Source organism: Oryzias latipes, chromosome 19 (assembly GCF_053564925.1).
Source record: "Oryzias latipes strain Hd-rR chromosome 19, Olatipes_Hd-rR_3.1".
Classification (NCBI taxonomy): Eukaryota; Metazoa; Chordata; class Actinopteri; order Beloniformes; family Adrianichthyidae; genus Oryzias; species Oryzias latipes.
In genome coordinates, this window is record NC_136255.1 from 28,557,805 (window position 1) to 28,581,571 (window position 23,767).

The 23,767-nt window shown below is 42.8% G+C and overlaps 1 protein-coding gene across 4 annotated transcripts in view; it reads left to right on the top strand.

The window, feature by feature from the left end:
* slc39a11 (solute carrier family 39, member 11) overlaps nucleotides 1-23,767 on the top strand; it is a 71,500-nt gene that overhangs the window by 26,333 nt on the left and 21,400 nt on the right. The gene's annotated exons all lie outside the window — the stretch shown is intronic.

Consider the following 23,767-nt stretch of genomic DNA (forward strand, 5'->3'; position numbering starts at 1 on the left):
TGGCCTGGGTGGCGGGCTTGGTCGCCCGGGCGGCGGTTGTTCCCTGCCGGTTCCCGTGTGGCGTTGGGGGGTTCCGGCTGCCGCTGCTGCTGCGGCGGGGGTATGGGTGTGGGGGTGGCTGGGCACTCCTCCTCCTTCTTGTCACGTTCCACCATCCATTTTAGAAGAACATAAACACTCACCTGAGCACAGGTGTTAGCTCACCTTTGCACTAATAGCTTGCATGATTGAATGAATGAAAGATTTCACAGTAGTTGGTTTTAAGGCATAAGTATGCGTGTGAACACTATCTGTTTTGTGTACATGTTGACATGTGAACATTTTTGCAGCTAGCAGGTGTGTTTATAACATTTGAGTGTGTGTGTGGACGGGCCCCGCCCTTTTTGTACTGCATTTGAACCTTACCATAATGATTAACAACCAGTAAACTTGTTGCTGTATGCTGCTTCATGGTCTTACCCCCCCTCTCACTATCACCCCCCCCCCCTTCTCTAACATCCCTCTCTCTTCTTCCCCTCTTTCCTTTTCCGTCCGGTCCAACACCAAAGATTTTCAGACATGATTGAAATTAATAAAGTTTGGCCTCAATTACAAAAGGGGTTTATTCAGACATACTTTTGGTTTGTCTGAAGATGAATAACCCCTCTTGTTAAAGTAAAATATGTCCAACACAAGAGGCCCTCAGCTCTCGTCTGTCTGCCCAGCTGTTGGACAGGACAAGTTAAAAAAAAAAAAAAAAAAAAATCCTGAAACGCACAGGGAGCCAATACAGCGATTTTAAAACCAGTGTCATGTGTTCCTGCCCTCTGGTCCTCGTCAGAACTCGTGCCGCTGAGTTCTGCAATAGTTGTAGATTTGAAACAGACTTTTTGGGTAAACCAGAGAGCAGGGCATTACAATAATCTAAACGACTGAAAATAAAACCATCAGCACCTCTGTGCTGCAAGAGAGAGGATTGGGCCGACTCTGGCAATGTTTTTAAGATGATAAAATCCTGTCTTAACGACATTTTTAAAGTGTGGGATAAAATCTAGCCCAGAGTCAGTCAAGTACGCCCAGGTTTCTCACACATTGAGAAGGTTTAAAATTATGAAGATGTGGTAAAATCATCTCTCTCTTATCTTCAGGACCAATGATTAATTCAGTTTTGTCTTGATGATGCTGTTTTACCTGTTTTACTTTTTCTTTGCTACCCTAGTGGCAGAATTGCGCATTTCGGTTATTTCTTTAAAAAATCATAACTCGCCAAAGGAATGAACTAGAAACGTGATTTTTTTTAGACATCCTTATACTTTCTAATCTTCATGACTGGGCCGGATTGAACCTTCTGACGGGCAGGACACGGGTCTGTATGGGCCGTATGTTTGACACCCCTGCTCTAGTTTGATGGAGCTTTGTATTTTTACCACCCCACTCTCTTTTTTAAAGTTAGGAGTTCATGGGGACCAATGTGCAGAGCAACCCCGCCCCCTTCCAGCAAATGTGATGTTTTTATTTTTCTGTCTGCTCCTGATTCACAACAACTACTTTGATTGATTTCAGGCATTGATCGTTGACAATACAATGAAAAATACTCAGTAATAAGTTAACATTTGTTTAGAAATGTCCTCCATCATCAGAAAACAACAAACACACAACTTCCATGGGAGTGGGCCTTGAGAAGGAGAGTTTGGTGTCAGCATCATGAGTGGAACCTGCAGGTCTGGTCTCATCTCCAAAGGCTTCATCGGGCTGCTCTGACCTTCTTCAGCTGCAATCTTCTGTATTTTGTCCATCAGTTCAGGGATTTACTCAGTAATGAGCACAGCTGTATTCAGCGGCGTTCCTGTCGCTGCAGCTGTTGGAGTCAGATGGATGTACATCCCCGGTCCCTTTATTCCCCCGCTGCCATTGCTTCCTAGACGGCGTGATCACGGCGCCGCTGACTGAGCTCCGTCTAATAGTTTGTAATCTCTTCAGGGTTGAGGAGCGTTTGAGGGCCTGAGGAGAAGCGTCCTGCGTGCGGCGTGGGGTTGTTTGTCTGTGCCTGATGAAGATGCCCGATCCCAGCGTCTGCACGTCCTTCAGGGACATGGACGCCGCACACGCGTGTTAATGCTCCACAGGCCGTATGCAGAAAAGGGGAGCCGGTTTAGCTCGTGCTGGTTTGCGGCGCCCTCCGTCCGTGAAACCAGGGTTCAAATCCAGGCTGCTCCCTGTTCCCTTCTCTACCTCTGTGCCGGTCCCAAGCTCGGTTGCTTTGAGAAGGTTGCGTCAGGAAGGGCATCCAGCATAAAACATTGCCAAGTTTACCATGCGACTTGTTCGCTGTGGCGACCCCTGATGGGTAAAGCCGAAAGAGAAAGAAGGAGGCCGTATGCAGAAATCAGTACACTTCCAGTGGTTGAGGGCGGAGCCGGATGCTCCAGCGGCGATGGAAGCTCCAGCTCCACTAGTGATGTGTGGAGAGGCGCTGAAGATCTCTGCAGAGTGAACATCCGTCTGTAGCGCTGCCGCTACAATGTTTTTCAGAAAAGATGTCTGGAAGCAAATGGCCGTAGTGCCCATGAGCTGTGCAGCATTCATTTCATTGACACCGGAAGGCTCTGCAGGAGGAAAACATGAAGTATGTATGCAGTCCGTTCAGTCACCAAGGCTCTGGCCAATGGCGTTTGATTGATTTAAACTTTAGTTTAAAATCATACTGCATCCTGGCAGACAGAAAAATCTGAATCCAGATGGAATAAGATATTTTTGTTAAATATAGAAAACCAAAAGGGCTCAGAAGTTCCTGTTTATGTAGAGATTCAGCCAGATTTCTGTCTTTTTCTAGCTTTTGGATTGAATAGTCTTTCCTTCTTATGGAGGTTTTAGGGTTTGCAGTCAGTCTCATGGTTTTGTGGCTCAGGTGTCTGTTTGATTCCTGAACAGACAGAAAAGGAGTGAAAAAAAGAAGAAATGGACACATTTTAGAATGAATCTCCTCTTTATTTAGTCTTTTATCGTCTGTCCGGTTTACTCCTGTATGTACATGATAAAAGCCCCACTTTTGTTTGAAAATGGAAAAACAGAATGATAATGTTAGCACTACAATAATCAGACCATATAAATTAAATGGACTTTCATATTTAGTCAATGTTTGTACGGAGGACAAAAAATGTAAATATAAGTTTTTTTATATATTAAAGCTAATGATAAACTATCGTTATAACAAATATTAACTAATAAGTTAATTCTGGAATTTATATTTGGGTTCATTAACTTCTTTTTCTCTGTTTTTGAACCACGTTAATCCAAAATCATAATTTAACCATTTTTTTATACGGGGAAAGTATGTCTGACCATATTCCTTTTACATTGTCAATTAATTGTGAGCACTTACCTGCTCTAACAAGAAACAGTACTGTAAAAGTGAATAAATTAGATTGGGCACCTGCTACAGAAAGGGAAATATTGAGCTATTATGCCCAAACAGACAAATCCTTAAGCAGCATTCATCTTCCTAAAGATGCTATCTGGTGTAATAAGGCTAACTGTAGTGATGTTACACACAGCAAGGAGCTCTGTGTCGTGTACAATGACATAATTAACTCCTTGTTTGAGGCCAGTAAGCCTCGCTACATTCCTAAACAGAGGGGAAGAAAAATAAAACCAGGATGGAATGACCATGTTGCTGAATATCATGCTGTAGCCAGAGATGCTTTTTATTGATGGGTAGAAGCGGGAAAACCCAGACAAGGGCCAGTTTTGGAACAAATGCACGTTATAAATATGCTCTATGCTTTAAATGCAAGAATGAGCAGAACATAAGGGTAGACTCAATGACCAAAAAGCTCTTAAATACCAACCTAACTGACTTCTGGAAAGCGGTAAGAACGTTCAACACTTGTAAGACGTCTCTAGCAGGCACGGTCGAAGGCGTCTCAGGTGCAGATAATATAGCAGAGCTCTGGAGACTAACCCCTCACTACACCTTATTCAATGGTGTTAAAGGTGAAGCATTTGAAATGGGAGAAGGAGGGAGTGAAGTTAACATTGGAGTAATCTCCCACCAAGTGTCTGAAGCCATAAAGGTGCTCAAGGACAACAAATCATGAGGTCTAGATCACATCAACAGTGAGCATCTTGAATATGCCAGCCCAAGGATTTTACCACTTCTTGCCGTTTGTTTTACCGGATTTCTGACTCATGGGGTATTACCTGACTCAATGATGTCTGTATTGTTGGTGCCTGTAATTAAAAACAAGAATAGGCAAGCTTAACTCCATAGACAGCTATAGACCAATAGCCTTAGCCAGTGTCCTCTCAAAGGTTTTAGAAAGAATTTTATCTCATACAATTAATGATTTTATCTTATCTGCTGATAATCAGTTTGGTTTTAAACCTCAACATGGGACAGTCGTTTGCATTTTTGCGTTAAAAAAAAACGTTTAATAAGTACAGACAAGATAATTCATCTGTACTTATGTGTTTTATTGACGCATCTAAAGCCTTCGACAGGGTTAATCACACCAAACCTTTTATCAAAATGAAAATTCGGGGTGTTCCATGGTATATTTTAAGAGTACTAGCCTTCTGGTTTGCCCATCAGGAAATGGTGGTTAGGTGGGGATCAGGTGTCTCTGCCCCGTTTGGTATGACCAACGGGGTAAGACTGGGAGCTATTCTATCCCCACTCCTTTTTAACTTGTACATAGATCACCTGTCGAAGGACTTGAATGCATGGAATACCGGTTGCATGGTCGGTGGCTTTGAGGTAAATCATCTAATGTATGCAGATGATTTAGTTGTCTTCAGCCCCAGCAGCTCCGGATTACAACAACTTTTAAATGTCTGTTCAGAATTTGGTTTTAAGAGTGATATTTTATATAATTCCAGTAAAAGTGCTGTCATGATTTGTCGCACAAAGGATGACGTTGCATTGAATTTTGCTGCTTTTAAACTGTCTGATTCTGAGCTTGCTGTCTGTCACAAAGACAATTATCTTGGTCATATCATCAACGATAAGCTTACAGATGACGATGATATCCACAGACAACGGTGTATTTTATATGCTCAGGCAAACACGCTCGCACGCAGGTTTTATTCATGTTCGGATGATCTTAAAATTCTTTGATTCAAAACTTACTGCACACCTTTGTATGCTGCCCACCTGTGGACAAATTCTAGGGCATCCAGCAGGAGGAAGCTACAGGTTGCCTATGATGACGCCCTAAGGATTTTATGAAAACAGCCTCGGTGGTGCAGAGCAAGCAGTTTGTTTGTTGGTGCTGGAGTTAATACTCTCCAAGCCTTATTAAGACGTTTTATCTATGGTTTTATTTGTCGTCCTAATGCTTCAAATAATGAAATCATTTTAATTCTCACCAATGTAAAGCACAGCACTTTTAGATACCAATCCCCTATTTGGAGGTTTTGATACAGTCGTCTTTTTTAAACTTTTAAGTGACATTGTTTTTATATTCCTATATGGTTGATTTTTATACTTTTATGGCATTGTTTTTTATCTAATATTTTTTATGTCATTTTTCTTATACTTGTTTGAGTGTTCTATTTTTATCATTAAGTCTTTTATATGTTTTGTGTATTTTTGTGGCACATGGACCTTGAGTCTGTAACAAAGCTTATTATTATTTTCTTTTTAGTTTTGGTTTATTCAGGGTTAGGGTTTAATTTATAATTTTTAAGAATTCCTGTGGATGTCTCTTAAAGTTTGTAAACCTTTGAGACTGTCAGACAGAAAGAAACGCATTGCAGCCATTTCCTGTTGTCGTCTTTAGGCGGGTCTAGGTCACCTCTGTGTTCCTCTGCGTTTGACACTTACAGATCACACTCACACCAGGTGTGTGCAGCATTTGTGTGTAAGTAGGCAGAACTCACACCCCACTAACAACTAGAGAGTGGCGTAAGGACGCTGGACGACAGCATCACCTGTATCCTTCACTGTTTTCTCCTCTCAAACTCCCATCAGGCTGTGCTGGGGGGAGAAACCCAAGTTCTTGCTGTCTTGAACCAACCGTCCACCTGTCTGTGGGTGGAGTTTCCTCTCCCTGAGGTGTATATCTGAGAGGTGGAGGTGTCCCTGTAGCCTCCAGACTGTCTATCCACACCTGCTGCTCACCTGAGTGCTTTTACTGTTTCACTGTCTTATTGATAGCAGGTAGATCATTACTTCCTGTCTGTCTGGAAGTTGATCCTGTTTGTTTGAGCTGGATTAAGCCGAGTCTGGAAAATGAGGGGAAGAACATGGGGGGGGGGCTCTCAGTCTAATGGACGTGCTGTTTAAATGAACATGAGCAGCTGTTTTATGGGTTCTATTTCTATTCATTGTCTGTTCTATTGTTTGCCAGTTCAGTGTATCTAATGACATCAATAATTCTCAGATCCAGAAGACGGGTTCTGTTCTCTCACCAAGAACCGTCACAGCCAGAACCAGAGTTTGTTTTTTGCCAGAATGGCACCTAAAGTTCATCTTTACAGTGGATCTCATAACCTGAGCCGGTCTGAACCGGAGTGCTGCTTTACGTGTTGGTGAATCCTGGTGCGGTTCTCCTCAGTCTGCAAGCAGGCGGACTAGCCGGCAACCCAAGAGCTGAAAGTAGAGGATGGAAACACTCCAGAGAGGAGGTCCATAGATGTGGAGGAGGACATGAGGGTGGGTGGTGGGAGTGAGGAGGGGGCAGATGGTTCTCTGTGGCGCCCCCTAAAGGGAGCAGCTGGGATGTGAAGGAACAAAGGAGGAGCTTTGAGCTCCAATGGTTGATCTTCTCTGGAGACTTTAGAGAACAGAAGGGGGGAGCCTAGAAACCCAGAGATGACGTCTTGGTGAAAGCCGGGTTCTGGAGGGGGGGGTGCCTTTGGGTCAGGTGGTTCAGGAGGTCTCCTCACGCTAATGTTCAAGACCCAACAGAGCTGCTTCCTGTCCATAAATGTTGGTCCTGGAGCTTCCTGTTCTCCTCTGATCAAACATGAAGATTAGAGTTTGTACTTCTGACTTATTATCGTCAGGCTTGCTCTCAGCTTATCAACATTTTACATGCATCCCTCACGTGTTTCCCAAAAGCGGGACATATGTGGACCCTTCACTTCCTGTGGGGTCAGTGGGCAGTTTGATCCTCATGGAGCATCATTAGCGGTGCGCCGTCTCCGGCAGAAACGCCGTCCTGCTGCTCAAAGGTGGACTCCTCTGCAGGTTGGCCAGGTTCAGCAGAAGGCCTTGACTCATGCAACCCACCTGGTTTATTCAGCAGACAGACACGGAGCTGCTGCTCCACACTGCATATGGTAAAAACACAGAGCTGTGAGTGGGGGGGGGGGGTGTTTTTCCTGTCACCATGGCTGCTGCTTCTCAATAATCATACCCTGCAAAAGGCCACCCTCCGAACCCTGTGGCCCCCCGAGGTAATCACCCGAGGATTTGTGGACTTCAGATTCAGAAGGTCCAGACGGTCGGCGGAAGATGAGAACATTTCTGTGAACGTCAGTCCAAGAAGAGACTTTGTTACCATAGAAACGTCATATATAGTCTGGGTTCCTCCTACTGGTGGGGGCAATTGTTAGCATCAAGGTTGGGGTCTAAAGACAGACCTGGACGGGTGACATGAGCTTAGCAGTCATGCAGGGAACTCACTGTTTAGAGACATTTAGAGGTTGGACAGAAATACAATCAGGACCATCAATATTTTGACAGAGACACATTCTTTCTAATTTAGTTTCTGTCCATTACCACAAGGAATTTGAAATAAAACAACTCAGATGCCATTAAAATTAGCTTCACTCATAATGACATAACAAGGGAATTACCCTCACCTGCCCATGCAATAGCATGGAAGTCATTTGTTCAATTATTGATAAGCCCATGAAATGAAGGGATTGTGTTTAAAAATGCTTTAGTTTTTCACATTTTTATACAATCTTTTTGTCCAACCCATGGAATAAAAGCTGAATGTCTGCTCTTCAATGGCATCTGAGTTGTTTTATTTCAAATTCACTGTGGTAATGTACAGAAACTAAACTAGAAAGAATGTGTCTCTGTCCAAATATTTATGGTCCTGACTGTGTCTGTCTTCTCCGTCACGGCGGTAAAAAAGCCTGGATTCAGAACCATCTGATTGATCGTTCCGTCTGCTGAGGATGGATTTTGGTACAGAGACGCTTCTATGAAACGAATGCTGCTCAAAATACCTTTTTAGATGATTTTATTGAGATAAATCCATGTACCTTTATCTCCATCAGCCAGAGATGCTAATGCTAAATATAAATCTGGACTCACACCCAGGAACTCATCTTTGCTCTCATTTCATTTCCGTGTTTCTTTTAGTTTCTTTTCTTTCAGACTCAGCTCCCATCAAAGAGCCTCCAGTTCAGCAGACCATCAAATCTGCCATGTATGTTATGTTTATTAATGGTTCCACAAACAAACAGACTTAAAGAAACGCATTTGTCGTCAAATCAAATCAAACTTTATTTGTATAGCACCTTTAAAACACAAGGCATTCCAAGTGCTTTACAAGATGAAATTTAAAAACAAAGGACAAGACAAACAAATATGTAATTAAAAACCGGCACAATGCCAAACCCCCCCCCCCACCCCCCCACCCCACACACACACACATGTACTCACTCTCTGTGATAAAAGACAAAAGGATGCAATGTAAAAAAAAAAACTGGCTTTGTACTGAGGTGTAGATGGTCAGCCCGCCCAGCGTCGCTGGGCCCCCCCCCCCCCTGAGCAGGGCCCCCCGCCAACCCCCCCCAGCACAGGCAAAGGGACCCCCCCCCCAAGCCAAGCCAGGCCACCTCCCCCCCCACACCCCCCCACACCCAAGCCCAGTGGACCACGCCGCGCCCCAGCCCGCCCCACCCAGGCACCGGACCCGACCACCCGTCCAACGGAGCCCCCACCGCCCCCGCCAGGCACCGGAGGCCCCGACCCCCACTACAAACCACAGCAGAAGGGCAAGGAGCAGCGACGACCAAGGCCCCCCCCCCCCCCCCCCCCCCCCCCCCCCCCCAAGTCATGGAGTCAGCCACGGGAGACCAGAGAGACCGAATTCTTTCAAAGTTACTTGAACTATGGGCTGACGTTTTTTCCAAGCTGATATGATCAAACAGCAGATTTCTGTGTTGACTTATATTTATATTTTTCTTGTATTTCCAATTTATTAAAATAGTTTTTTTGGCAATACAAAGAGTTATGAAAATGATAGATGCTAATCCTTCTTTTATATCGATGGCACTCATGTCACCAAGCACACAAAGTGACGGTGAAGCTGTGATTGAAACCTTAAGCCAGACTGATAGATCGGCACATACCTGCTGCCAGAGAGCCTGGACAGGCGTGCAGAACCATAGTGCATGCATGGAATTGTCGGGTAGATTACTGTCACAGTGCTGACAAATGTCTAAGTTACTGAGACCCATCTTGAACATCCTCTGTCCAGTGTAGTAAATTCTGTGAAGAGTTTTGAAATGGATTAGCTGCAGATTTGGACTTTTTGTCAGTTTAAAGGTGTTTAGACAAAGTTCTGACCAGAAGCTTTCATCTGTGCTGATGCTCAAATCCGCATCCCATTTTGTTGTCGGAAGTGAAATATTGTTATCTAAATTACATAAAAGTTTGTATATTTTGGAGAGAGTTTTATTCATTGAGAAATTGATCAGAGTGGTAACTACATCTGGTAGCTTTAAATCGTTGTCTCTGTATTTAAACTTTTTAGTAATAATTGATTTAAGTTGCTGATATTCCAAGAAGTTATATATTCCATGTTTGTCTTGAAGTTCCTGGGGAGTTATGAATCTTCTATCAATAATTACGTGCTCTAGTTGTTTTATGCCCCCTGCTTGCCAAGCTGGGAAGTGAATCATTTTTTTATTTATAAGGATGTCTGGGTTGTTCCAGATGGGTGTCATTTTGCACGGTTGAATTGATGATTTTGATATTTTGAGAAATTCCCACCAGTCTGTTAAAGTGGCATTTATATTAAAACTTTTGAAACAATCCTGTTTTTTAACTGTTTGGCTAATAAATGGTAGCTGTGACAGGTTGATCTTTCCACATAACGCCTGTTCCAAGTCTAACCATGAGTTGGTTTCTGGATTATTTTTTAACCATTTTAAGATGTATTGTAATCTATTTGCAAGAAAGTAATTGTGGAAGTTAGGTAATTCTAATCCTCCACAGCTTTTTGCAGATTTTAAAGTTTTTAGACTAATTCTTGCAGGTTTGTTGTTCCATAAAAAGCTTGATATGGATGAGTCTAATGTTTTGAACCATTTTAATGGCGGTTGTGTGGGAATCATTGAGAAGAGATAATTAACTTTGGGTAAGATTTTCATTTTAACCGTGGCTACCTTGCCCATAAGGGACAAAGGCAGGTTGGTCCAGCGTGTTAGATCGTCCTGTATGCTTTTCAGTAATGGGGTGTAGTTTAGCTGCACCAGTTCTGATAGTTTGGGGGTAAAGTAGATACCCAGATATTTGATATTTCCTGATTTAACTGGAATTGTGAGTCTTTGTTCCATATTCCTGTTCAGTGGTAATAAAACAGACTTATTCCAATTAATGGAATAGTCTGATATGGAGGAGAATTCATTTATGATCATTGCTGTTTCATTTACAGAATGTAAATTCCTTAAAAACAGTAATATGTCATCCGCATAAAGACTAATTTTATGATGGCTGTGTTTGGTTTTTATTCCTATAATGCTCTCATTCTGTCTTATTGCTGCAGCTAGAGGCTCAATGAATATAGCAAAAAGAGAAGGAGAGAGTGGGCAGCCCTGTCTGGTTCCTCTTCCAAGAAAAAACCTGTTTGAAGTCTGTTTATTAGTTCTAACTGATGCATTGGGGTTGTGATATAATATTTTGATCCAATTGATGAATGTTTCTCCAAACCCAAACTTATGGAGGGCAGCAATGAGGAACTTCCAATTTACTCTATCAAAGGCTTTTTCAGCATCCAGTGATAGTACCGTCATTTCCTGGTTTTCAATGGTGGCAAAGTCTATTATATTAACTAGTCTACGGACATTATCATCCGAGTGTCTGCCTTTGATGAATCCAGTTTGATCAAAGTCAATTATGTGAGGAGTGACTTTTTCTATTCTCTGTACTAGTGCTTTGCAGATAATTTTTACATCTGCATTGATTAGAGAAATAGGGCGATAGCTTGAAGGACTAGTGGGGTCTTTGTCTGGTTTTAGAAGAAGAATTATGTTGGCTGAGTTCATGTTAGGTGGCATTGATTGGCTCTCATTGATAAATGTGACCGTTTTATAAAACGTTGGTGCCAGCTGTTCCCAGAATTCTTTATAAAACTCAGCAGGAAAGCCGTCAGGCCCTGGTGCTTTACCATTAGGCATAAGTAACAGAGCTTCATGAAGTTCAGACAACGAGAACGGAGAGTCTAAGTTTGTTATTTGATCCTCATTTAACCTGGGTAGGTTTACATTATTAAGAAATGAGTCAATACTTTGCTCTGACGGATTGATCTGTGGAGTGTATAAGTTTTTATAAAAGTTTTCAAATGCGTTATTAATTTTGAACGGGTCATGAGTGACGTTTCCTGTTTGGTCCATAATAGAGATGATTGATGATTTTTCTCTATTAATTTTAAGCTGATTAGCCAGAAATTTGCCAGATTTATTAGAGATTTCAAATCTTTCAAGTCGTAGCCTTTGTATTTAGGGCCCGAGCACGGAGTGCAAGGACCCTATTGTATCTGTAAGAGTTATTATTATTATTCTTTTTCTTCCGACGGAAGAGTCGCCTTTTTGAGGCCTTTAACATACCCCAAAACTCACCAAATTTGGCACACACATCAGGAGTCGCGAAAAATTTCGTATTTTACAGGAGATTGGCATGGGCGCACTAAAACGGCTCGACAGCGCCACCTACAGTGACATTTGTCCCAAGCCCCCGCATATGCTTTGACATACAAGCTTGATTTTTTCAGGACATGTTTATCAGATGGAAACCTACAAAAAAGTCTCTTGGTACCAAGCTGTCAGTCGCACAGGAAGTCTGCTATATTGGTGTCAATATGTCATTTTTGCTCTATTTTGGACATTTGTAGGCCTCCTTCTAGAACGAACTCCTCCTAGAGATTTATGAATAATGACTCCAAACTTTGGTTTTGTAAACTAGACCCATGTCCGATGTTAAATCGCGAAGCTTTAAAGGTATTACGGATGTTTGTGACCGTGGCGGCGCGTCGAACTTGGAGGTCATTTTGAAAACACGCCATGAAAAGAAAAATGGCCATTACTCAGCCATGCAAAATCCAATCTGATCCAAAATTTATGTGCATGATTGTAGTCTGACTTTGAACACATCTGCAGTGGAAGAATCTGGAACAAGTGTAGCGCCACCTGCTGGCAACAGGAAATGACATGTTTGACTTGGAGCATCACTGCTCCAAGTAGGATGAGCCGACACACCTCAAAATGATGTCCACCTGTTGAAAAGCCATTGAAGTTTACTCTGATAAAAAGCCATAACTTTCAATGCGGGGGTGTGGTCGTGACAGAGCGGCGAAGTTGGGCGTCTCGCCGTGCACACAAAAGTTGCTCTCACGTGCACATTCCTTGTCCAATCTCACTGAAATTCAATGGAGGTAATGAGGCTTCCATTCTGAACCAATGGATATGACAATCTTGGACGAGCTCCACAGCGCCACCTAGATATTGACAAATACATTTTATGTCACATTCTGACCTATCTTTTCTCTGTCCTTTGTCCGACGTTCATAAAATTACAACAGGAGATACTCATAAGGGTCTTCTCTCATCTTCTAAAGTTTCATGGGTGTACACCTGACGGTGCCTGCGCAAGCCACCACCAAACAGGAAGTGGTTGATTGCGTTGCAGTCAGATAATTAAAAATTCATAAAAAATCAGCCATTTGTATCACGAGGCTGAGATTTCAGAATGAGATGCCTCCATACATATCTCCAACTTATATATACAGCACTTGCATGGGTGAACAAAAACGGCTCAATAGCGCCACCTACCATGTTTGTTTTTGAGAGCCCCGCCATGTTCTTTAACGTACAAGCTTGATTTTTACAAGACATGTTCATCAGATGAAAAGCTACAAAAAAGTCTCTTGGTACCAAGCTGTCAGTTGCACATGAAGTCTGCTATATTGATGTCAATATGTAATTTTTGCTGAATTTTGGTCATTTGCAGGTCTCGTTCTAGAACGAACTCCTCCTAGAGATTTTTGAACAATGACTCCAAACTTTGGTTTTGTAAACTAAACACATGTCCAATCTTAAATTGTGAAGCTTTTAAGTTTTTACGGTTGTTTGTGACCGTGGCGGCGCGTCAAAATTTGAGGTCGTTTCGAAATCACGCCATGAAAAGAAAAATGGCCATTACTCAACCATAAATAATCTAATCTGATCCAAATTTGTTGTGCATGATTGTAGTCTGACTTTGAACACATCTGCAGTGGAAAAATCCGAAACAGGTGTAGCGCCACCTGTTGGCAACAGGAAATGACATGTTTTACTTGGAGCATCACTGCTCCAAGTAGGATGAGCAAACACACCTCAAAATGACGTCCACCTGTTGAAAAACCATTGAAGTTTACTCTGATAAAAAACATATCTTTCAACGCAGGGGTGTGGTCGTGAAAGAGCGGCAAAGTTGGGCGTCTCGCCATGCACACAAATGTTGCTCTCATGTGCACATTCCTTGTCCAATCTCACTGAATTTCAATGGATATGATGAAGCTTCCATTCTGAACCCATGGATATGACAACTTTGGATGAGCTCTATAGCGCCACCTAGTTATTGCATAGGGCACATTCTGCCCTGTATTTTCTATGTGCTTTTTCCGATGTGCATGAAAATAAAACTGGAGATACTCAGAAGGCTTTTCTCTCATCATCTCAAGTTTCATGGCTGTACATCTGACGGTGCCTGCGTAAGGCACCGCCAAACAGGAAGTGGTTGATTGCGTTGCAGTCAGATAATTAAAAATTCATAAAAAATCAGCCGTTTGTATCACGAGGCTGAGATTTCAGAATGAGATGCCTCTTACATATCTCCAACTTAGATATACAGCACTCGCATGGGTGAACAAAAACGGCTCAATAGCGCCACCTACAATCTTTGTTTTCGCGAGCCCCGCCGTGTTCTTTAACATACAAGCTTGAATTTTATAGGACATGTTCATCAGATAAAAACCTACAAAAAAGTCTCTTGGTACCAAGCTGTCAGTCGCACAGGAAGTCTGCTATATTGATGTCAATATGTCATTTTTGCTGTATTTTGGTCATTTGCAGGCCTCGTTCTAGAACGAACTCCTCCTAGAGATTTGTGAATAATGACTCCAGACTTTTGTTTTGTAAACTAAACACATGTCCAATCTTAAATTGTGAAGCTTTTACGTTTTTACGGTTGTTTGTGACTGTGGCGGCGCGTCAAAATTGGAGGTCGTTTCGAAATCACGCCATGAAAAGGAAAATGGCCATTACTCAGCCATGCATAATCCAATTTGATCCAAACTTGATGTGCATGATTGTAGTCTGACTCTGAACACATCTGCAGTGGAAGAATCCGGAACAGGTGTAGCGCCACCTGCTGGCAACAGGAAATGACATGTTTAACTTGGAGCATCACTGCTCCAAGTTGGATGAGCAGACACACCTCAAAATGACGTCCATCTGTTGAAAAGCAATTGAAGTTTACTCTGATAAAAAACCATACCTTTTAAAGCGGGGGTGTGTTCGTGACAGAGCGGTGAAGTCGGGCGTCTCGCCATACACAAATGTTGCTCTCGTACACATTCCTTCTCCAATCTTCCTCAAATTAAATAGATTTGATGAAGCTTCCATTCTGAACCCATGGATATGACAACTTTGGACGAGCTCTATAGCGCCACCTAGTTATTGCATGGGCACATTCTGCCCTGTATTTTCTCTGTGCTTTGTCCGATGTGCATGAAATTAAAACAGGAGATACTCATAAGGGTCTTCTCTCATCATCTAAAGTTTCATGGGTGTACACCTGACGGTGCCTGCGTAACAGGAAGTGGTCGATTTTGTGTTGCAGTCATAGAAAAAAGCCTCATATAAGTCAGCCGTTTGTCTCGGGAAGCAGAGATTTCAGAGTTAGATGCGTCTTACAAAGCTCCAAAATTGATAAGCACCACTATAGGGGCTACAAGAAACATTTTACCACCTTAATCACCCTATTTGACTGAAAGCAACTTTTTGGACATTTTGACTCAAACAAATATTTTTATCATAACTTCTGTTTAGGATATCAGCACCAAAAAAAACAGCTGAGGTTGTCTATTATTTTCACAATAGGAGTCATTATATGTCCAGAGCCAATCACTTCTGCAAATAAGGCCTACTGGTGAATGAAGCAGCAGTAATGCAGACATTTTGGAAAGTCTGGGTCAGCTTTACAATGAGTGATAAAACCTGTTTGTCTATTGATCATAGCAGGAGCCTCGTCTGCAGGCATGGCTACCAGCTTTTCTAATTGTACTTTTTTCTGCACAAAAACTCCTTCACCGTGTTATACATTTCAATTCCTCTTGTAGTTGTCTGTTAGGGCAGATGTGTCAGGAGTTCTTCTCTTGTGGAAACCAAAAGCTATGCTGTACTGTTGCCGTCCACAGACTCATCACACTGGACGTTAAACCACCTGCACTTTGCAAGATCCCGGTCCAGCTAATTGACAAGTTATCAGACATAGCTGACACTCATCTAGACATTGTAGTGGAAATTAGATGAGTTCTATTGTTCTCATCCTTAGGGACAGTGATAGCAATTATCATTATTGTTTGTTTCTGAATCTGATAAGGCTTAGATTTAAGATTTTTTTTCATGCTATATGCAAAAGTCTTTGTCCCTTAAGGCAACAGATTACAGACCCCCCCCCCCACAGGCTGCTGTCATATTAACATTAGCTTGGAGCTCCAAAATGGACAAGAAAAAAACGACGAGAATGGCTCGAGCAGGGCGTTGCTCACGGGGCGGTCGCTCGTGCCATGCGGTCGCACGTGCTCGGGCCCGCTAAATGCTACTTGTAGCTTTAATTGAAATTGTGTTTGTTTATTAATGATGTCATTTAACTGCAGCGTCACCTTTGTTTTTATTGTCCAGAATATTTGATGGAGTTTGTTGAAAATAATCTTCTCCAGAACCTTTTTACAGGATGTCATCATCATCATCATCTTCATCCTAATTATTGGAGCCACAGATGTCAACAGGATCCACACTTTATTACACAGATTGTATGTGCTTGTGTGCATATGTGCACGTGTTTGCGTGTGTGCATGTGTGCTGGCGCCGCTGATCTCTCTAATAGCTCATCAATTAACATGACAGGACTTCAGCCCAGCTGCACATTCATGCACACTTGCACACATGGCTTTCTCTGCAGGGTGTGTGTGTGCGTGCACAGAGATGACACGTCTGTCCGTTTCTCTGGTCTATTCAGTTATTCAGTTTTAAAAACCCAAACTTGAAGGGGCTTCTACCACACAAATCCACTCTTTCAACTTTTGAGTGTGTCACCAAAAAGAAACCCCGAAGCGTATTTCCATTCTTTCCTGCTTTTCTGACTATTCCTCTAAAACCTGCACCCCTCCCAACCCACGAAAATAAGCTGGTTCTCCTCGCGCGCTGACGTAGACCAGGGAGAACCGCCCCTTTTTGGAGAAGTCTGGCTGCCGGCTCTGCCCCCAGGCTAACAGACACGCCCACTTTCTCAGAGCTGGCGGTCGCCGGTCTCTAATAATGGCCAGGCTCCTTTGAGACACGCCCGCCCTGCCCCCCAGGTCGTTGCAGTTGTGCTGACGCCTGGTGTCTGTGGAATTTGTGCTGTGAAACGCTGATTCCGTTTAGCGTTTGACCTTAGTGCAGTGGCGGACGCCAAAGAACATTCTGGTGAGGAATCTGGATCATAAGTGTTTCTGAGAAAGGCGCCAGCTGATGATGATATTCAGAAGATTCTGCAGGAAAACAAGCAAACTATTTCCTGGTGGAGATGCAAAGAAAGCGAGCGGCGGATTAGGAGGACTGGTTTGAACCTGGAATATTGAGCACAGATGGAAAAGGGGCGTGTCTCCAGAAATGATCTGACATAAAGGGGAAGAGGATTTTGGATGCGGAGGACGATGAAGCTTCAAAGTAAAAAGAAACGCTCACAGCCAGTGCTAATCAGAACATAAGAAAGTGTTCTCATCATTTCAATAAATGTTCATGTGGTGGTGTCTGCATTTATGACCGAGTGTCACCACGACATGAACCCGCTAACCATCACCAGAGAAACACACAAACTCTTATTTCTTCAGATTATCCAGGGCTAATCTGAAGAGGGGCATCAAGAAAGCCAAACGCTGCTACAAACAAAAAAGGAGCATTTTACCAACTATGACCCTCGGCGTGTGTGGCAGGGTATTCAAGCTATTAGCGACTACAAACATAGTCACTCCGTCCCTCCTTCTACAAACGTCTCCTTCCTGAACCAGCTTAAAACTTTTATGCTCTTTTAGAAAGAGACAACAAAGAACCTGCTACCAAAATTACTCCTGTAATCAAACATCCACCCATCGTACTCAACTTCACAGATGTCTACAAATCACTGAGCCGGATCAACGCACGCAAGGCTGCTGGACCAGACGGCATCCCTGGACGCGTGCTTAGAGCATGTGCAGAGCAGCTCGCTGGTGTGTTCACCGACATCTTTAACATGTCTCTCGCTCAAGCAGTTGTACCAGCATGCTTTAAATCCACCGCAATTCTGCCAGTGCCGAAACATTCTGGTCCAACTTGCCTGAATGACTATCGCCCTGTAGCAGTTACACCAGTCATCACGAAGTGCTTTGAGCGGCTGGTCCTGGCACACCTGAAGGCCTCTCTCCCAGCCACACTGGACCCTCACCAGTTTGCCTACCGTAATAATAGGAGCACGGAGGATGCAGTCTCCTTAGCACTGCACTCTGTGCTCACACATCTGGACAATAAGAACACTTATGCACGAATGCTGTTTGTTGATTTCAGCTCAGCATTCAATACTGTTATTCCATCCAAGTTAATCCTCAAACTCAGTGAGCTGGATATTAACACTTCACTCTGTAACTGGATTATGGACTTTCTAACCAACAAACCTCAGTTTGTTAGGTCAGACCACATCTGCTCCAACACCATTACACTTAACACCATTGTACCACAGGGCTGCGTGCTGAGCCCCTTTCTCTACTCCGTCTTCATCTACGACTGCAGACCGATGTATGGATCTAACACCATCATTAAGTTTGCAGACGACACTACGGTGATAGGTCTCATTACCAACAATGATAAGACTGCCTACAGGGAGGAGATCCAGCATCTGACCACTTGGTGCACGGACAATAATCTGCTCCGTAACACCAAAAAGACCAAGGAGCTCATTGAAGACTTTAGAAGGGAGAAAAAAGGCTCACATGATCCCAACTACATCAACAAGATGGTAAGTGAGCGTGTTTTATCCGTCAAGTTCCTGGGTACTCACATTTCAGAGGATCTGTCCTGGACCACCAACATCTCAAGCCTGATCAAGAAGGCTCACCAGCGCCTGTTGGGACACTCAAGAAGAACCGGCTCGCCTCTGCCATCCTGGTGAACTTCTACCGCTGCGCAATAGAGAGCATCTTAACCAATTGTGCCACAGTTTGGGACGGGAGCTGCTCTGCTGTGGAGCGTAAGGCATTGCAGCGGGTGGTGAAAATTGCCCAGTGCATCATAGGATCCCCACTCCCAGCCATTGAGGACATTCAGAAGAAAAATTGTCTCCGTCGGGCACACAGTATCCTAAAGGACTCCTCTCACCATGCGCACAAACTATTTTCTTTCCTGCCGTCAGGCAGACGTCTCAGGTTCCCCCGGACTCAAACCAGTAGACTGAGGAACAGTTTCTTTCCGAGAGCTGTCTCCTTATTGAACTCTGGCACACACTGACCTTTTAACTTTTTTATCCAGCACAATATTAAATTCAGTGTTACCTGCCAATTTTGAAGTTAATTATTAATAACCTGTACATTTTTTAAAATAATTAAATATGCACTGTCACCTTTATCCTGCACTTGCTGCTACTGCATTTCTGTTTAGACATAAACTGTATTTCGTTGCCTTGTACTTGTAATGACAATAAAGTTGAATCTAATGTAATCTAATCTTATTGATTCTTATTATTTGAGCTGTTATCCAAATTGGTTACCAGTATATGAATGGATGAATGGATGGATGGATAGGTGGAACTAGGATTGAGAAAACAGAAGGAACTAGACCAGAGTTTCTACTTTTTGGGGACCAAAAACGGGCATTAGTCTTTTTCTGCTGGTGCTGTTAATAATGTAGAAAGTGTTGATTAAAGAGATAAAAGCGAGATTTTCCACAGGCTCTTAACAAAAGGGAAAAACACCAGAGTACACCCGACAAACAGACGTTCTTCAGGTGACCCTAACAGCTCTGGTCTCTGCAGAGGCAGTCTGCTTTCCAGCTGTGAGCTACAGCCACATCTTTCTTTGTCTGTGACCGAACTCGCTCAGCCTTCTTCATATTTCATGTCAGGATCTACATCCTCATGTTCACCCCTTAGTTATTCTTTCTGCTAAGTTGGAAATGTTGGAAGGGCTATTGGCATGTGTCGTCTTCATGCATATGTAGTTTCTTTTTACCTCATTATGGGATGTTGTGGTAAGGGCCTGTTGCCTCATTGTGCCCTTGTATTGATGTCTAAATGTTAACAGGAGCAGAATAGACCACAACAGGCAGCTTCAGTGGGCGGAGCCGCTCATTACTGGAAGACAAAGCTGTTTTACATGGAAATCGATGTATTGATAATAGGAAGTGAAGGAGGATGTGCGCCTGTTCTGTATTTTGAGCAGACTGAGCTTTTATTTCTGCTGCCCTGAGAGCGATTACAGACATAATCATAGTGGAGCTGAACAAGGGAGGAGTTTTCTTTACACACCAACATCCAGACTGACAGAAAAAGAAACTGAAAGGCAGTTTGATGCTAGGAAGAAGACATGGAAACCACATAAAAACCTCTTTGGAGGATCCAACTCACACACACCTGTCATGCCATGCCTCTGTTTCCCTTTGTAAGCATGTTCTAACATGTTACATGCTTCCTGGTGACATGTTACATGCTTCCTGATGACATGTTACATGCTTTCTGATGACATGTTACATGCGTCTTGGTGACATGTTACATGCTTCCTGATGACATGTTACATGCTTCCTGATGACATGTTACATGCTTCCTGATGACATGTTACATGCTTCCTGATGACATGTTACATGCTTCTTGGTGACATGTTACATGCTTCTTGGTGACATGTTACATGCTTCCTGATGACATGTTACATGCTTCCTGGTGACATGTTACATGCTTCCTGATGACATGTTACATGCTTCCTGATGACATGTTACATGCTTCCTGATGACATGTAACATGCTTCCTGATGACATGTTACATGCTTTCTGATGACATGTTACATGCTTTCTGATGACATGTTACATGCTTCCTGATGACATGTTACATGCTTCCTGATGACATGTTACATGCTTCCTGGTGACATGTTACATGCTTCCTGGTGACATGTTACATGCTTCCTGATGACATGTTACATGCTTCCTGATGACATGTTACATGCTTCCTGGTGACATGTTACATGCTTCCTGGTGACATGTTACATGCTTCCTGGTGACATGTTACATGCTTTCTGATGACATGTTACATGCTTCTTGGTGACATGTTACATGCTTCTTGGTGACATGTTACATGCTTCCTGATGACATGTAACATGCTTCCTGATGACATGTTACATGCTTCCTGATGACATGTTACATGCTTCCTGGTGACATGTTACATGCTTCTTGGTGACATGTTACATGCTTCCTGATGACATGTTACATGCTTCCTGATGACATGTTACATGTTTTCTGATGACATGTTACATGCTTTCTGATGACATGTTACATGCTTTCTGATGACATGTTACATGCTTCCTGATGACATGTTACATGCTTCCTGATGACATGTTACATGCTTCCTGGTGACATGTTACATGCTTTCTGATGACATGTTACATGTTTCCTGGTGACATGTTACATGCTTCCTGGTGACATGTTACATGCTTCCTGGTGACATGTTACATGCTTCCTGATGACATGTTACATGCTTCCTGGTGACATGTTACATGCTTCCTGGTGACATGTTACAGGCTTCCTGATAACATGTTATATGCTTCCTGGTGACATGTTACATGCTTCCTGGTGACATGTTACATGCTTCCTGATGACATGTTACATGCTTTCTGATGACATGTTACATGCTTTCTGATGACATGTTACATGCTTCCTGATGACATGTTACATGCTTCCTGATGACATGTTACATGCTTCCTGGTGACATGTTACATGCTTCCTGGTGACATGTTACATGCTTCCTGGTGACATGTTACATGCTTTCTGATGACATGTTACATGCTTTTTGGTGACATGTTACATGCTTCTTGGTGACATGTTACATGCTTCCTGATGACATGTTACATGCTTCCTGATGACATGTTACATGCTTCCTGATGACATGTAACATGCTTCCTGATGACATGTTACATGCTTCTTGGTGACATGTTACATGCTTCCTGATGACATGTTACATGCTTCCTGGTGACATGTTACATGCTTCCTGGTGACATGTTACATGCTTCCTGATGACATGTTACATGCTTCCTGGTGACATGTTACATGCTTCCTGATGACATGTTACATGCTTCCTGGTGACATGTTACATGCTTCCTGGTGACATGTTACATGCTTCCTGGTGACATGTTACATGCTTCCTGATGACATGTTACATGCTTCTTGAAGCATGAATGAAGTTGGAGCTTATGGGTTAACTCGCCCCCCACCCCACCTCAGATATTTAGATCTTTATTGTCATTGTCATACATACAATTAAATTAAAAGGGCCTTCTGGTCAGGGCAGCATTCATCCATTTAAAGAAAATGAAAACAACTTTCTACTGAAGTAATAATTAATACATAAAACTACATAAAAGATGCTTTAATATGTGTTGCAATTGTTAATTAAACCCCTATATATGGTCAGAGCTGAGAAAAAGCTGAGAAAAGTTGCGTCTTTTGTTTGTGTTCTTCTTGTGCGTCATCCTCATACATCGACCGAGTGTCAGAGAAAACTAGAGTTTCCAGTGGATTTGTTGGAATGGTAAAGTCCAACCCAGGGGTGGCGAACCTTGTGTCTTTGTGTTTCATTATATTTTCTATACACTGTGCTTCATTTCATAGTTTTTTCCCTCTTAAACTACACTCAAGTCCATCAGAGGGTATTAAAAATAAATAATAAAAAAAGTAATTTGGCAGTGTGTGTGTTTGATGCTGCTCCCGACACATACGCGATCCTCTAATGCAGAGACTGACTGCCTGAGATCCCCGCTTGTCACTGATGAGGCAGTGAGCGAACTGGAGATGATTGAGCTGAAATCTCTCTGAAAGAAGGCCCTGTTAGGTTTTGGAGAACAGAGACATCCCCGCGTGGAAAAGAGCTGCTCTCAATCTGCTGTCGATGTTCTCCTAAATAAATGTCTGCCAGTCCCTGTGTATTACCTTGAAACATGGGAAATAAAGGCATCAGTCCGTTCTGACCGACACTCACGTTAAGGAACTGATCAGAGGGGCTACAACTGGCCCGGGGGTTAGCCCCGCCTTTAGCCCCTAAGGATCATGGGAAGTGGGAAATCTTGGGTGTAAAACCATGAGCCAGGGGGCTGTTAGCAGAAGTGAGGTCTATGCTGTTCGGCTGTGTTCAAGTGAACGGGTTCTGAAATTGATCAGGAGGCGTGCGAACAGGTCAGTAACGCAGCCAGTTAGTCGGCTGCGTATCGCTGGTTTTCCTATCACGTTGATAAATAAGCTGAGTCATTGAAATGTAATAACATTTCTTCAATCATAAGTATTTCGGGCAAAAAGTCAGTCATTAAATTTTAAATAAAAAACAAAAACTTTAAAAGCAAAATTTTCTAATGATGGTTAAAATTAATGTATGCTGCACACAACTGAAATGTAATAAATTTAATGTGTTTACTGTGAATATGAATGACTCAGACACCAGAAGGATGCTCTGTCCAGATGTTTGTGTATTTGTTGGTGTCAGGGTCATAGAAAGAGGAATGTTGAGATGCAAAGAATTACCAGGTCAATAATGTTGGATGAAAAGTGAAATATTCAGTTGTTACAATCAGCAGTCATCAACCTCACTGCATGTCACTGAGTAGTTGTGTGTCAGAGAGAGAGAGAGAGTGTGTGTGTGTGGAGGGGGTATCTGACCTCCAGGGTAGTCTCTGTGTTAACTCTTGTTAAGCTGCATTTGATGTGTGTATTTAGGGTGGACACTCTCCTTAAAAATAAACACAAGTACAATACTTGCTGTTGTGTTGTAGGGAGAGGAGTGTGTTATGGAAAATAATACGACTTTAATTACGTGTCTCTGTCTGTACGTCTTGGCAGGTCAATGTGTGGTGTGGCTCCTTGACTCTCACAGTAAAAAAATCGGCTCTTGGTGGCAAACTTGCTCGCCCCCCCTGGTTCAACCCCTCCAGGGTCCAAAGTGAAGGAATGTGTGGAGATGAGTCAGCTAATGGTTCAATAATGAACGTGGGGGTCCTGCATTCATCAACATTGTAACCACCTTAATGAACTCTTCATTATTTGTGCATCTGTCTGCTGAGTCATGCTTCAGTCTGTGAGTCAG